Source organism: Petaurus breviceps, unplaced genomic scaffold (assembly GCF_028583685.1).
Source record: "Petaurus breviceps papuanus isolate PSGF00001 unplaced genomic scaffold, PetGlider_PUasm1.0 118, whole genome shotgun sequence".
Taxonomy (NCBI): domain Eukaryota; kingdom Metazoa; phylum Chordata; class Mammalia; order Diprotodontia; family Petauridae; genus Petaurus; species Petaurus breviceps.
This window is the reverse complement of record NW_027185616.1, coordinates 13,362,155-13,374,691: the sequence shown is the minus strand read 5'-3', so window position 1 is coordinate 13,374,691 and position 12,537 is coordinate 13,362,155. Positions and strand designations below refer to the sequence as shown.

The window sequence follows — 12,537 nt, the reverse complement described above, 5'->3', positions numbered from 1 at the left end:
ATGGTTGTCTCCCCCATCATATTGTCAACTCCTTGAGGTCAGGGACATTCATTTACCTCTTTTGGAAACTACAGCACTTAGCACAGTGCCTGGAAGATAGCAGGTGTTTAATAAATGCTTACTGGCTGGTTAAGAGAAATGAATTTTTGAATTTATTAACGTCAAAGGGGAATAATTGTGAGGGCTGGCAAGATTAAGAATAGGCTCATCTCTGGGTGAGGATAAAAAGAAGTGGGAGAGGTGATCATTAGAACCAAATAGATTGAGGAATTAGGAAGTTAGGGTGTTCAAGGGAATATGGGTATCTATGTGGAAGTCCCCTAGCATAAAGGAAGCAGGGTTGAAAGACCATGAGTCAGACATTGAACTCATTGAAAGAGGGAGAAAGCCCTGGGGGTCAGTAGATAATGACCACCAGGAGCTTGATTTTTGATAAATTTGGATATTATGACCCTGAAGGAGAAGTAAAGTCAGAGTCTGGTTTGGCAATGGGCAACAAGGAGTATTCTGGCTCTCCCACCTCTGCCCACTGATTGGGAAGTGGGGGGTATAGAGAAAAATCGATACAGTACTGGAATACCTTCAGGAAGTATCCTTGTCTCCATGAGCATAAGAAAAAATAGAAGGTGCAAAATAATAAAAGAAGTTTTAAGATGCAGGGAAATGCATTCATGATGGAGCAGGCCTTCCAGAGGGCACAATGAGAGGGGCAGGCAGGTCTGGAGTAGGACCTTGTGTGGGAGAGCTGACGTTGACTGGAATAAGGGACAGGACAGGACAGCTAGGGCTGGGGACTGGGGTTTGTTCATTGCTAGCCAGGGATTTCTCCATAAATCCTGACTTAGCCATATATCCTAAACACCTCAAATAAGCATAAACACCTCACCCTTTGTAACTTCCTTCTTAGCAGGCATGAACCTTGTCTCACTGCTCCAGCTTGCAAGCTCCTTCTCAGGCAAAAATGCAGCATAATCTTTGTCAAGTGGGGTCAGACTGGCTCCTCCCAGGTCCCCTTTTGGACCTCGGTTTTCTGCCATTTTAACAGGTCACAGGGGTTTTCATTTGAACACAAAGTATAAAGAGGACCAATGGCTGGAAGTTTCAAAGGGGCAGGTCTAAGCTTCTTGTAAGCAAAGTTTAGATCATTTAAAACTCTTGTTCTGGCAGGCTGAATAACTACCTGACTTGTCGAGTTCTTCCCAGCCCTAGGTACAAAATACGCCACCCTCACCATTGAGTTCACCTCTATTCTGCCTCGTGTAACACTTTCACAAATGACCGGGAGCCCGACTACCGTGGCATAAAAGCAGACTTAGAGCTTAGACAGACATTCAAGCCCTAAAAGTTCTCCCCCACCCTCCAAATATGTAGAATTTAGGGAAATCATGTTTAAATCAAAGGAAAACACTGGATGCTAAAGACTATAACACTTATTTAAAATGGAGAATTTTAATGTTAAAACTTTATATGAGAGAAAGTTATTAAAAACTTGTATGAAATGCTCCAATGTGACATCACTAGGTCATACCAAACTGAGCTGCAGCCCTGCCATGACGGTGAACACGTGTAGACACTTGAGTTTGGAGGGGCTGTCTTTTGGGGCTTCCAATCTCTCATCAACTCTGTGTTTGTTTCCCCACCTTCCCCTCCTCAGGGCAGCACCTTCTGTAGTATTGTCTCCATCTGTTACCTAGACATCCTCAGGAATGCTCTTCATGCTTTATGTTCTCTCAAGCCTTGGTTTTCTAAGTGAACAACTAGACCCACTACCCGGGAACAGGGCAGAAAGCTTTGGTTTGATTCAGATTCTGTGCAAAGTAGGACCTTCCTGCAAACTTAGCCACAGTGAAGTTTTTTCAGTGGAGACTTGTGAAATAAAAAAGGTAAAAGGATTTAAATCTCAGTAGTGGCTTCAGTTGTAACCTGCCTTGTGGCAGAGGTTTGGATTCTATTTGATGTCATGACAGGGGATTGGGTTGTTTTTCGTTTCAAAAGGCTCAACACCTCCATTTGATGTTTGATACCCATCAGTATAATTCCAGCAGCTACAGCAGAGAGGCCAAGGAAAAAGCAAGTTGTTTCTAAAGCAAAGTATTTAGGAATGTAGCCAGAGGAAGCAATTGCTGAGATGAGGGATCCAGTTAAAAAGAGTATTCCTCCTATTAGGATTAAGCCAATGGAGTGTTTGTGTTTGGTCCAGAAAGTTTCTTCTTTTGATCTCCGTTGAGAAGGAACCAGTGGAGCATCATGGATTTCCATTATCTTCCTCTGGACTTTGTCTTCCTAAGAAGAGGATGAACTTTCTATCTGGGGAAAAAAAGTTCCAGACGTCATGACTTTTTTCTCTAGGACTAGAGGAGACTTTCCCTGTAAATGGTAATCATTCTATTTTCAACTAGAATGCACTAGAATTGTGGAGGTGGAATCTTGTGCAATCTTCCCAATTGGTGGTCTCCATAGGGTCAGTTTCTACTAACACCACTGGTGGTTCAATTCTAGGACCAAAGCTAAGGCTCCCTGCACTCAAAGAATTAGTAAGTTTATAAATTTCCAATGATGATGGAAATGTATTTAAAGAAAAGTATAGGGGCGGACAGGTAGCACAGCAAGTAATAGCACCAGCTCCAGTGTGGGGATGACCTGGGGATCGAATCTGGGCTCAGACACTTAGCACCCACCCAGAAACACCTGGCCATGTAACCTTGAGCAAGTTACTTAACCCCAATTGCTTAGGGGCAGCCAGGTTGCTCAGTGAGTAAGAGCACCGGCCCCAGTGTTGGGATGACCTGGGATCTAATCTGGGCTCAGATACTTAGCACTACACCCAGAAATAACTGGCTGTGTAACCTGGAGCAAATTACTTAACCCCAATTGCTTTTTTTAAAAAAAAGTATAGTAAATTATTTTAGTTGAACAGAATGAAGATTAGCAATAAAATAAAGACAGAACAGTTGTGGGAAAGTCAAAAACAAAAAATAGGATCTAGGAAATGAATTAGGAGGTGAAGGTAGTCTGGGTAGGAAAGAAACCCAAACAATCCTCCTTCAGTTTGAGCATTATCAAGGGAAAAGATTGTTTTTAATACTCTGAAGTTGATTTTCAATTTTCCTGGGACAGAGCTGATCACATTAATACAAAAATGAGCACACAGAAACAGTTTTGGCTACTTGGAAGGAAGCTTTAGGTTTTCCCTTGCCTATATATATATCTTGAAATCCTCTTAAAGTCAAGACTTGAAATTTTTTGACCCAGAATCAAGGTTGGGGAGTAGATATCAAAGACACCTTGGTTCCAGCTGAAGTGATCGAATGGTTTCTTTTAGTGATGATGAAGCAATCTGTTCTCCAACCTAAAACTTTTGACAAGCTAATCAATCCTAAAGACCTATTAGAAGTGTGTCCCTGCTTTTGACAAAATACAACATCCATTCCTATAAAAAACACTAGAAAATATAGGAATAAATGGAGTCTTCCTTAAAATAATAGGTAGCTGGGGCGGCTAGATGGCACGGGGAATAGAGCACTGGCCCTGGAGTCAGGAGGACCTAAGTTCAAATCCAACTTCAGACACTTAACACTTACTAGCCTTGTGACCTTGGGCAAGTCACTTAACCCCAATTGCCCTGCCCTTCACCCTCCCAAAAATAAAATAAAAATCATAGATAGCATCTATTTAAAGCCATCAGCAAGTATTATAAGTAATGGGGATAAGCTAGAAGAATTTTCAGTAAGATCAGGGGTGAAACAAGGATGTCGACTATCACTCTTCTTATTCAATCTGGTACTAGAAATGTTAGCAGTAGCAATTAGAAAAGAAAAAGGAATCAAAATTAGGCAAAGAAGAGGCCAAGCTATCACTCTTTGCAGATGATATGATGATATACTTAGAGAATCAAGTAAAAAACTACTTGAGACAATAAATAAGTTTGGCAAAGTTGCACGATATAAAAATAAACCCACATAAATCCTCGGCATTCCTGTATATTTCTAACGAAATCAAACAGCAAGAGATAGAAAGAGAAATCCCATTTAAAGTTACTGTAGACATTATAAAATATTTGGGGATCTACCTGCCAAAACAAACCCAGGACCTATATGAACACAGCTACAAAACACTTTTCACACAAATAAAGTCAGATCTAGCTAATTGGAAAGACATCAATTGCTCTGAGTTGAGCTAATACAATAAAAATGACAATTTTACCTAAATTAAATTACATATTTAGTGCCATACCAATTAATTTACCAAAAAACTACTTTATAGAGCTAGAAAAAATAGTAACAAAATTCATTTGGAAGAACAAAAGGTCCAGAATATCAAGGGAATTAATGAAAAGAAATGCTAAGGAAGGTGGCCTAGCCATACCAGATTTTAATCCATATTATATAGCAGCAGTCATCAAAACTGCTTGGTACTAGCTGAGGAATAGAGTAGTGGATCAATGGAATAGATTGGGTACAAGAGACTCAGCAGTCAATGACTATGGTATTTGTTTGATAAACCCAAAGACCCCAGTTTCTGGGATAAGAACTCACTATTTGACAAAAACTGCTGGGGAAACTGGAATATAGTATGTCAGGAACTGGGCATAGACCATTATCTACCACCATGTGCCAAAATCAAGTCTAAATGGGTGCATGATCTAGGTATAAAGGCTGATTCTGTGAGCAACCTGGGAAAGCAAGGAATAGTTTACCTGTCAGATTTATGGAGAGGGGAAGACTTTATGAACAAACAAGAATTACAGAACATTATAAAATGCAAAATGGATAATTTTGATTACATTAAATTGAAAAGCTTCTGTACAAAGCCAAAATTTAACCAAAATTAAGGGGTAAGTGGAAAATTGGGAAAGAATTTTTACAACCAATATCTCTGATAAAGGCCTCATTTCTAAAATATACAGAGAATTAAGTCAAATCTATAAGAATACAAAGTCATTCCCCAATTGATAAATGGTCAGAGGAAATGAACAGGCAGTTTTCAGAGGAAGAAATTAAAGATATCTATAGCATATGAAAAATGCTCTGAATCATTATTGATTAGAGAAATGCAAATCAAAACAACTCTGAGGTACCACATCTCACCAGCCAGATTGGCTAAGATGACAAAACAGGAAAATGACAAATGCTGGAGAGGATGAGGGCAAATTGGAACACTAATGCATTGCTGGTGGAGTTGTGAACTGATTCAACCATTCTGGAGAGCAACCTGGAACTATGCCCAAAGGGCTATAAATAATTTCATACCCTTTGACTCAGCAATACCACTTGTAGGGTTGTATCCCAAAGAGATCATAGAAGTGGGAGAAAGACCCATATGTACAAAAATATTTATAGTTAGTGGTGGCAAAGAATTAGAAATTAAGGGGATGCCCATCAATTGGGAAATGGCTGAACAAGTTGTAGCATATGCACGTAATGGAATACTATTGTGCCATAAGAAATGAGGAGCAGACGGACTTCATATTTACCTGGAGAGGCTTATATGAACTGATGATGAGTGAGGAGAGCAGAACCAGAAGAAATTTGTATATAATTACAGACACATTGTATGTGTGACAACCAACTCTGATAGAATGGACTCTTCTCAGCAATGTAGGGTTATAAAACAACTCCAAAAGATTCGTGATGGAGAGAGATGTCTACATTCAGAGAAAGAACTAGAAAGAACAGAGTTTGAATGCAGATTGAATCAAACTACCTGCTCTCTTTTTTTTCTTGTTTTGTTTTCTCTTTCCCATTGTTCATTCCACCCGATACAATCCTTCTTTATAACCTGACTAATGTCTAACGTGAAAGTATTTACAGATCCTATACTTGATTGCATGCTGCCAGTGGGGGAAAGGGAGCAGAGAGAGAGAAAATTTGAAACTCAAGGGATTGTGGAACTGAATCTTGTAAACTAAAAGTAAACAAACCAATTAATAAAGACCAAAAAAGGGGGAAAAAAGAAGTGTGTCCCTAGAGTCAGCAGCAAAGAATACTTTGAACCCCCAAATTCTAACAGACTCCAAGATCAAAGTTTAATAGTCCTAGAGCCAGGTTTCCAGCTTTGTGAATTTGATAAGAGAGGGTGGGGGTGAGGGAGAGAAAGTCACAGGACAAAAACTTGGGAGTTACTCAAAAGCAGCTGTACTTTCGGAAACCAACAGTTCTAAAGACTAGAGCAACCCTAGTTCCTTCCTCCTCCTAATCTTCCATAAGACAGACCCAGTAAAGAAGTAGGAAAAGACACTAGCATTCTTTCTTTTCTTTTTTCTTTTTTGGAAATTGCTAAACCTTCTGAGAATTTATTTTGCCTTGAGTTTAATTCGTTTGCTTTTGCTAGTACCTCAACCCAGAGTACCCCCCAATTCGGAGTAGTTTGTAAGAGCCTTATGTCAGACTTGCTACTTAGGCCCCTAAGGGGCTCAGTTCATAGGGCCCTGGTCCTAGAATCACAAGACCCAAATATAGATATAGCCTTAGGCTTGTCCCTTGACCTCTATCAGCCTCAATTTCTTCATCTATGAAGGGGGAACAATAATAGCACTTACCTCCTACCACTGTTGTGAGTGAACATGTTTTTGAGTCATTTTCCAGACATGTCTGACTCTGTGATCCCATAGGGGGGTTTCTTGGTAAAGTCACTAGAGTGGTCAGCCATTTTCTTCAGCTCATTTTAGAGGTGAAGAAACTGAGACAAACAGGGCTATGTGACTTGTCTATGGTCACACAGATGGGAAATGTCTGAGGCCAGATTTAAACTTAGGAACATGAGTCTTCCTAAGTCCAGTCTGGACACTCTATCCACTGTCCAACCTAGCTGCCTGTATACATGTGAGATAATGTGTGAAGTGTCTTACAAAATTTCAATTGTAATGTATGTGCCAACTGTTATATTTAAGACTTCATAGACTACTGGACCTGTTTGGTCTTTAAGGACTTTGTTTTATAAAGACCAGTCTAGAGTACTTCCTTCACATCAACAGCTGACTATGCCTTTTTTTATGATAAATGGCCTCTAATAAAATTATTTCCAGATATCATGACAAATTAAAAGGTGACTGCCATAGACAAGGAGAATGTTTCCATAACACTTTTATCCATCCCCATAGCATCAGTGTTTCCTTCTATGCAGGGCACTTTTCAGAGTTGCCTTGGGAGGAGGCAGTGGGCTCCTGCCCCATCTCTCTGCCAGCCTACACTTTAGATCCTCAAGCCTCAAGGCTTGATTACTGCTTGTGGGAGGGAAAGTTAAAGTACAGATTCCTTTTGTGCATGGGCTAGACTAGAAAGCCCTCAGGATACTTTCCATCTCTGCTGGATCAGGATCTTTACCCTGGTGTCTTACATCAAATAGGACATGAGATAAATGGTGCTCATATTCACACCCACCCCTCACTCACTCTTGAACTTGGATCTTTCTGTTGGTGGCACTACCACCACCAGTCCACCAGGCTCATGATCTCCAAATTATCTTAGCTTATCTCCTCTCTCAGTAACTGATTGAACTCCCTTTAGAGAGTCTCTTAACCATTGCCTGTTCTCTACTGCTACAACACTCCACCCTATTTCTCTTCTCTTCTAGACCAGTGGTGTTGACCTCGGGCATTAAACCATATGTAAGGATCCCTGGGATGAGGGACACATATTGAGTTCATTTCATTTCAATCTGACTCAGACCACATTGGAGACCTCTGTCCTAAAGGCAAGTGTAATGCTGCCTAAATGGCCATCCCACTGTCAGTCTGTCTCTGTCCTCCTATCCTTTCTTCAAACCACTGCCCAAGTTATATGCCCATTGCACTGCCCTAATCATGCCATTCCTCCACTCAGAAACCACAAGAGGCTTCCTCTTCTACTTTCTTTTGCTGGTTCATTTGTGATCCTGTCACTCAAGGCCTTCCACAATCTGCCTCCTTATATTCCTCCACTATCTACTTTTCTCATCTTTTTTTGAGTATTCTACATTCTAGCTAATATACCTAACCTTTACCAGTCTCTATGCCTTGGCTCATTATCTCCAAGCCTGGGATGGATTCTCCTTTCTTCCCCAATCTATAGAAGTCTCTTCCCTTCTTCCAAGGGCAACATAGTTATTACTTCCTGGAAGAAGCTTTCCCTGAGTCAAGTACTTATACCTGAAGTTTGTCATACTATTTTGCCTGACCTTCTCCTTTGCATTTTTCTTTTCTACCCTTCTGTCTGAGGGAGATGTGTCTTATGTCTTTCCGACATTACAGTGCAGGCTACGAAAGACCAGGAGTGTTTTATTCATCACTCTTTTCCCAGGGACCCGAATACAGTAGGGGCTTAAGTAATGTTTAATGAATTGATTCAGGACTCCTCAGAGAAGCCAAACTGAAACCCAAGTCAGTTACAAGAAGAAAATTCTCTTTGCCTTTAAGTATCATTCATAGGTTATGGTTTTGATAATTGAAATAAGTGAAACATCCGAGTCTTAAACCATCCAAGCACTTGAATGGATAACCCACATTCATTAGTGAGAAGACTATTGCCCCTCATCTGGGGTCCATCTCCTAAAAAGAAACAGAATGTTCCCTTTAGAAAACATTCATTTTAAACAGACTTGGGATCTTGCTAATTGCTACAAAGATTTTTTAACATGATAGTATCTAAAGCAGTTACTCCCAGTCAATTTAAAATGAGTTAAGGAGAAATTCGTTTTTGTCTGGATCATTTACTAAAATAGAGAAATTTTCACTCAGACGGAAAATAAGACATTGATATTGCAACCCATTTTGTGTCAGATAGACACAGGGGAGGGTGTGAAGAAGGTGAGGGTTAAGAGGAGGTGAAGAGAACAGAACAGGTTGGAACTTGACTTCTTTTTAAATATTTGCAGGAAACTGCTAGCCTGTAGAAGTGTAGTTTCTGAGGATCAGCAAGCATCATCATTCAGGATATGCAAAGGAATTTGCAAATATTTTTTAATCAAAAGCAGCAATATTTTATGAGTGCTTCTGGCGGGCTGGGAGGGAGGGAGTGGAGGAGAGATTGGTTGCAGAGAAAAGTAGAATAAACAAGGTGTTCATTTATGAAATAATCTTGTTTCACTTACCTGGCTTATTTTCTTCAGGTGACTGGGTGACAAAAGTCCAGGATCTGAGAGAGCAGCCTTCGGAAACAACCAGTGACTCCAACCCAAGGAAAACTCCTCTCTTTAGCAGATCTTGCATCGTCTGTCTCCATTTATAGGAGGCACAGTCCTGAGCAGGTGATTAGAATATCGTGGATTCTCAGGTGAATCTCTGGAAAGATCAAGGGAATATTTTCCTGAATTAAGCCAATGATTTAATTCTTCAATTTTTAATTGATGAAGGAACTCTTCTCGAGAGCAATTATAAGCAAATATCTGTCAGCTTTCTAGCTGGCATCTGATTGTGAAAGAAAGTATGCATAAAATGACAAATTGATAGACCCCTTTTGTAGTTGTATTGACTTTCATTTAAGAATTAAAGGAGTTCCTCCATGAAATGTTGGGGGCAGGACTGAAAGAAAAGAAGCTGCTAAACAAAGCTGGTGTATCTGTTTTTCCTAATTTAACTAATTTTCCTAATTTAATAACCTTGATTAGCACCTGTATGATAGCTCTCTGGCACTTACCATTCATCTCTTTCTACTGCTGTTATTTTTAAAATTCAATTTCATTTTCTTTTCAATTCTGAATTTTCTCCCCCACCCACTGAGGAAGGAGGAGGGGCTCAATTTTTTGCAAATATGTATATTTATGCTAAACAAATTCCTGTATTATCCAAATTAAGAAAAAATTAATGCAAGAAATAAAAGAAGGAAGAAAGGATGGAAGGAAAGAGTAAGAAGGAAGAAAGGAAGGCAAGGAGGGAGGGAGGAAGGAAAAATGAAAGGAATAAAGGAAAGAAGGATGAAAGAATGGTAGGAAGGATGGGAAGTTGGACATTTTATCTCCTGTGAACCTCTCTATGTTTTGTTTAGTCATGATCCTTTCCAACATCAATATTATGCTTAATTGCATGTTTGTCCTATTCCCCTAATATAGTCTTAGCTCTCTGAAATCAAGTACTTTGTCTTATTTCCATTTTCTGTCTTTTCCAGTGCCAACTACAATACTCTGCAGCTAGAAGGTGCTTATGAAGTTGGGTGTAAGAAGAAACAGACTACATTTAGCCTCCTTCACAGAGCTGTTTGCTTTAGAATCTCAAGAATGTATGTATGTTTAGAAACCCAAGTATTTAGTAAGACTATATGGTTTCTGTAAATCTTTGACCTCAGTTCACAGAATTTTAAACTACCTGTTGAAATTCTTTTTTACATTTCAAACCTTGAGGAAGTAATTCACAAACTTTTCTAAATAGATTTGTAAAGTGATAAATGATAATCATTATTATGTACTATTTGATCTAGTGACTCTGGGCTCCTTCATGTTGCACCATTGTACAAGACATTCCATTTCCCAGGTCTGGACGTTTTCTCTAGCTGTCCCCTATGCTTGGAAGGCTTTCCCTGCTCCTGTGGACTTCCTGGCTTCCCTGGATTTCTCTAAGTTCCAACTAAAATCCCATCTTCTACACCAAGCCTTTCCCAACGCTTCTTAATTCTGGTATCTCACCTCTCAATTATTTCCTATTTATGCTGTATATACTGTGTTTGCATATATTTGTTTGTTGGGTGTCTCCCCCATCATGTTATGAACTCCTTGAGGACAGGAACTTTCTTTTGCCTCTTGGAATCTACAACACTTATTACAGTGCCTGGAACATAGTAGGCAATAATAAATGTTTATTCATTTGTTAAGAGAAATGAGTTTTAGAATTTATGAACATCAAAGTGGAATATTTGTGAGTGTTGGCAATATTAAGAGTAGGCTCATCTCTCTATGTGTAGGTTAAAAGGAGTGGAAGAGATGATCATGGGAATGAATAGATTGAGGAATTAGGAAATTAGGGTCTTCAAGGGAACATGGGCATCTATGTGGAAGTCCCCTAGTATACAGGAATTAGGGTTGAAAGACCATGAGCCAGACATTGAACTCACTGAAGAAAGAGGGAGAAAGCCTGGGGATTGGTAGATAATGTCCACCAGGAGCTTGTTTTGTTGATAAATGTGGATATTATGGCCCCAAAGGAGCATTAAAGGCAGAGTCTAACTTTAGGAATGGGAACAAGGAATATTCTGACTCCCCCAATGCCACCAATGACAGGGGAGTGGGAGGTATAGAGAAAATGCATCCCATACAGGAAGAAAGAACCCATGCCTCAGTGAGTATCAGAAAAAATAGGAGCAAAAAATAAAAGAAATTTAAGATGCAAGCAAATGTGTTCATTATGGAGCAGGCATTTCAGGGGGCACAGTGAAAGGGCAGGTCTGAAGTGGCATCTTGTGTGGGAGAGCTGAAGTGGACTGGAATAAGAGAGAGGACAGCTAGAGCTTGGGGAGGAGGCTTTGTTCATTGGTAGCCAGGGCTTCAGTATAAAGGGGATGAGGAGAGTAAAAGGGCTGGCAACACTGTGACTCATTGAGAAGTGAGTATAGGAGGCATAAGAAAAGATGGAGAGAAGTTTGCTAAGGGAGAGAGGTGTTTGTACTGTTCAAATTCCTCCTCCAAGTCTCAACACTGTGGGAGGAAGTGACATTATATCCTGGGAGGTCACAGAAATCAGACTCACAAGGGGCAAGGGAAGAAGAGGTATGACATAGGGAGTTTTGGGACCAGATCAGGAGGCAGGAGGATCGGGCACAGGGGTTGGGGGTGACTCAGAAGAGTGGGCACGTAGAAATTATGTTCTTTAGGTGGGCAGTGGTGAGATTATGACAGTAAGCCACCAGGTGCTTGAATGGCCTGGCTTACTTCCAGAAGAGGTCTTTGGGGAGGGAGGAGGGCAGGTGGGAGAGGGTAGTGTCTCTGCTTCCTGTTGGAATGCCCACAAGCACATCAGTTCTTTTCCCAGAAAACAGTGGCCTGGCTGTTGGGGCCAAAACTGACCTTTTCACTCTAATCTTTTTTTTTTCTATAATAAATGTTTCTCCTATTCATTATTTTATTTCATTTCCCATCCTCCAATAGGGATTCCTGGCTGCCAGACTTCACAACCCTGCCTCCAGGTGAGTGGCACAATTCTTCTCAAACTTCCTTTCACAATGTTTAGCTCCTCTTCATGTTGTCTTTCCCTATTGGAATGTAACCTTCTTGAGGTCAGGGAATGTCTTGCTTGTTGCTTATATTTTTATCCCCAATACTTAGTTCAGTGCCTGACACTTTTAAAAAGTTTATTAAATTGCATAGGAACGACAGTACCAGCTAGCAATTGTTAGACCACTTTATATTCTCATTTATTCTCACCACAATTCTGGGAAAATGTTATTGTTGTTTCCACTGAAGTACTAGGAACCTGAAACACAGAGGCTTTGTGCCATCACAGGTGCCAGGAGTCCAAAGCTGCATCTGAACTCAGGTCTCCCTGACTCCAGACCCAGCATTACCCACTGGGCCAACAGGTTGCCTCCTTATTTTACTGACACCTCCTTTTGCCTGAGTGAGATGGCACTTTCTCAT

At 40.3% G+C, this 12,537-nt stretch overlaps 1 long non-coding RNA gene across 2 annotated transcripts in view; it reads left to right on the top strand.

Moving 5' to 3' along the window:
- The window catches only part of LOC138159958 (uncharacterized), a 61,193-nt gene extending 48,662 nt beyond the window's left edge, over positions 1–12,531 (top strand). Inside the window, exons 3-5 of one of the 2 annotated variants that reach the window (XR_011168026.1) lie at positions 9,085–9,248; positions 10,080–10,190; positions 12,049–12,531. This is a non-coding gene — a long non-coding RNA (uncharacterized lncRNA). Of the gene's footprint in view, positions 1–9,084; positions 9,249–10,079; positions 11,015–12,048 lie in introns of those variants that run through there. The other variant, XR_011168023.1, reaches the window with a different exon arrangement.
- The last annotated feature ends 6 nt before the right edge of the window (positions 12,532–12,537 follow it).